A 4307-nucleotide genomic window follows, 5' to 3' on the forward strand; every position below is an offset into this window, starting at 1 on the left:
GCCTCTATGGGCAGGGTTGAACTCACGCCAGTAAAACTGCTGGGATTCCAGCCCATAGGCAGCACACACCTATTTTCCTCGTTCTTTTCTTCTCTCTCTTAGCTACAACTCGGAGCAACCAAAGAAAGGTTCTTCCTAATAACTTCCAGGCTTTCCTCCTGCGGGGTAAATGGCAACTTTGAATTGTATTATCCTTGTAAACCCACGGAGCGGCAAACAATGTCAACAGAGATGCTACACGTCCCGTCGGCAATGGCTGATCATAACTTTACACATAAAATTTTAATTGAAAACGAATGAACCAGGAACCATTTCAGACATTCCCAACTTCCCTTAAGATTCTGTTTTCTTTCTTTTTGTTTTTAAGAGGGTATTAAATCATTTATTGATTACACATGATAATGGATGATACACAAGCTTCATTTCCATCTATAACTTTATCTGGTACCATAATTCAATTTATATACATGGCATAGGATGTGCCAACAATCATATTAATAACCAAAAAACTCCATAACTTTGCTTGGGTGACCCTTTTCACGGTGAACTCCAGGTCACAACACGGTAACTGTCAGTTCAGCTACACCAAGGTTTCTGAAGACAATAGCTTCTCCACCAAAGCAGGCTGTAAATAAATCTTGAATGGAACCTGGCATCACCCTGAAGGAATTCTAACTTCACACTGTTGGGGTAGTTTACCAAAATGGCTTCAGAGTAGACTAACGTTACACAGCACATTTTAAAAAAAGACACATTTATTCAGTGTCATGATCAGACTACTACATTTAGCAATCAACAGCATGGGTGCAAAAAAAAAAATCTACATTAAAACCCTTTGCTGGATATGTATATGTATAGCTGATTCACTTTGTTATGAAGCAGAAACTAACACACCATTGTAAAGCAATTATACTCCAATAAAGATGTTAAGAAAAAAAATAAAAGAAACCTCTTTTTTGAAAGGCTTTACACTTTCCATAGAACAGAAACTAAAATAACCTGTTATACAATTAGTCACAAATACAGTCCTCAAGGGTTTTTTTTCCCATACACATGAGTATTGTCTAAAACATGTCTTCTTTGTAGCAGCTAGGCCCTGCCACCACTGTGCTTGGCTGAGGTCACAAATCTGTTGTAGCCTGTAGCTTCCCTGTCACTTCTCTGGCTCTCCTCTCCTGCTAAGCTTTGTTTCCTGGCAGTAATTACAACCTCCTGCCACTGCCATAGCTACTGCTGCTGCTGGAACCACCACAGCTACCTTGGTTTCGTGGTTTGGCAAAGTACTGGCCTCCACTACCACAGGGGCCAGAACTTCTGCCTCCAAAGTTTCCTCCTTTCATGGGTCCAAAATTTGAAGATTGATTGTTGTAACTGCCAAATTCATTGTAGCTTCTACCACCTCCAAAATTGCTTCCATCATTACCGAATCCATTATAGCCAACCCCACTGCCACCACAGCCACCACCACCGTGGCTGCCACCAAAGCCAGCTCAACCACTGAATTTTCCTCCACGACCACCACCAAAGTTTCCAGAACCACTTCGACCTCTTTGGCTGGATGAAGCACTAGTCATATCTTGCTGAGATAGGGCTTTCCTTACTTCACAGTCATGGCCATTCACAGTGTGGTATTTCTGAATGACAGTCTTGTCTACAGAGTCATGGTCATCAAAGGTTACTAAAGCAAAGTCTCTCTTTTTACCACTGCCTTGGTCAGTTATGATTTCAATCACTTCAATTTTCCCATACTGTTCAAAATAATCTCTTAGGTGATGCTCTTCAGTGTCTCCTTTAATGCCACCAACGAAAATCTTTTTAACCAGGTCTTTGAGAATCTTCTCTTGAGATGGCCCTCTTTGGTTCCCCAACTCTTCCACCCACCTCGTGTGGCCTTGCCTTCATGGCTGCATCCACCTCCTCCACAGTGGCATACGTGACAACCCCGAAGCCTCTGGAGCGCTTGGTGTTTGGATCCCTCATTACCACACAGTCTGTGAGCGTTCCCCACTGCTCACAATGGCTCCTCAGACTGTCATCAGTTGTTTCAAAGCTCAAACCTCCAATGAAGAGCTTCCGCAGCTATTCGGGCTCTTTGGGAGGCTCTGACTTAGACATGACGGCTGTGGAGGGGGAGATGTCAACGATGCTTACACGGCAGCATCCATAGGCAGAAAGCAAGATTCTGTTTTCTTTCTAAAACCCATCCCATCAATCAGACCCTCAATTCAGTTACATGCTTTCTCCCCAGAACTCATTAAATCATTCTTCCACTTTTGTTTCTTTTCTCATTTTCCCCTATCAGCCTCCCTCTCTGATTTTGAGATTTTTGTTTTCTTTTCACCTCCCACTGAAATAACTTCTTGGTTATGTGCAGCACTGTTCTTTCCAGAATTACTAAATCATGCTTCACTTTCCCTTCTTTCCTCCATTTCCCACTTCTGCTCCCACCCTGATGGCATCAGTTTATTGACCTTGGGTCTGCTTGTGCTTTAAATCTTTAGTAGAGGAGAGAAGACTTGCCCATTTCCCCCCACGTGTTTAGTTAGCAGGCTGGATTTGGTGACAGCTCAGACACTGCTGTGTGGCCTTTCGCGATGCTGTTTATATGTCTGTTTTTTCTTGGGTTGCTCAAGAGGGGCCCCTTGCCAACATACTTTAGAAGGGGGCTGCTTGGGTATCTGACCTTTGTGTCACCCTGCCATTAGCCCACTCTTCACTCACTGGAAGGCAACTCACAGGTTTTATCCCAATCCCACACTCTCCATCCTATCACCATATGTCTCAGTCCTGTAAGCCCTGTTCAAGATCCAGCTTCATCTGGCCTGACGCTGTTTGACAACAACCATTTCCCCAAATGAACCCGTCAGGCCTTCTGTGTACACCAGGCATTCTCAAGCTTCCATGGCAACTTGAACACGTAGATTTTTAGCTTTGAAAATGGTCTAAAGCACCATCTGCCATATTTTCTGTGTCTCTCAGGGTGAATAGATGAGGGTATCAATGAAACAAAGTTAGTCAATAGGGCTTCCCTGGTGGCACAGTGGTTAAGAATCTGCCTGCCAATGCAGGGAACACAGGTTCGATCCCTGGTCCAGGAAGATCCCACATGCTGTGGAGCAACTAAGTCCCTGCGCCACAACTGCTAAGCCTGCGCTCTAGCCCGTGAGCCACAACTACTGAAGCCCGTGCGCCTACAGCCCATGCTCCACAACAAAAGAAGCCACCACAATGAGAAGCCCACGCACCACAACGAAGAGTAGCCCCCGCTCTCCGCAATTAGAGACAGCCCGCACACAACAACGAAGACCCAATGCAACCAAAAATAAATAAATAAATAAAATTGATTCTTTAAAAAAAAAAGAGAGATACAATTGCCACTATCATATTGCTGCTTTGAATAAGTAACTGTGCTTTCATCTGTCAAATTCCAGATCTTGATCTCAGGCTTGATAAGTGACATAGAGGGATGCTTGGAGGCACTGAGGACACTTAATCCAGGAGAAGGCATGGTCGAGGTAGAGAAAGAAGCTGTCATCAGTGTCAAACATCTCAAAATATTTCACACAACGGGAGTTGGACATGTTCTCATCCCATGTTCTACGTGTACAGGAGAACTGATTTCAACTTAGGCTAAGGACACATTTGTAACAGTGGGACTGGGTTGCCTCAGACAATAGTCCCCCACAACGAGCAATGTCCAGGCCAATTCTGCTTTCCAGATGGCCTGCTATAAAAACAACTATCTACCATGACTACACACTTCTCAAAGTACTTCATAAATATTACTTCATTTGACCCCTACCACAACTCTACACGTAGGTATTATAATGCCATCTCTCAGCTGAGGATCATAAAGGTTATATAACTTCCCCAAAGCCACACAGCAGAGCCAGGACTGGAACTCATTCACATCTACCTAACTAGAAAGCCCAGGCCTTCTTCACCACACTGCACTCCCCACAGATGGGCAGAGACAGGGGTCCACACTAGCAGAAGGCTGTAAGCTGTCAGCTGTGCAGGCCACTTTAAGGCCACCCCAGCCCTAAGCTTCGGAGCTCTCATACCCCTTTTCCATGCTGTGAAGTTTCTTTTGACTGTCATTTTTTCCTTGATTGTAGCTTACAGGACTCGTGCTTCAGACCTATGAGCGTCTCAATGGTACATAGGTGCCCTAGGAGTGGATAACCTCCTTGCCCCCTCTGTTAGGTGCACGAAATAAATCTATTTGTGGCCTGTCCCCCTTCCTTCCATACTCTTGTAATCCTTGAAAGCACACATTGTTCAGTTCCTGAGAGGCATTCTCTTTC

General features: G+C 44.5%; 1 pseudogene; it reads right to left on the reverse strand.

Annotated features, from left to right (window-relative positions):
• Positions 1-1202: 1202 nt before the first annotated feature.
• Positions 1203-2115, reverse strand: LOC103081348 (heterogeneous nuclear ribonucleoprotein A1 pseudogene; annotated as a pseudogene).
• Between the last annotated feature and the right edge of the window lie 2192 nt (positions 2116-4307).

The sequence above is a fragment of the Lipotes vexillifer genome, unplaced genomic scaffold (assembly GCF_000442215.2).
Source record: "Lipotes vexillifer unplaced genomic scaffold, Lipotes_vexillifer_v1.1 scaffold375, whole genome shotgun sequence".
Classification (NCBI taxonomy): Eukaryota; Metazoa; Chordata; class Mammalia; order Artiodactyla; family Lipotidae; genus Lipotes; species Lipotes vexillifer.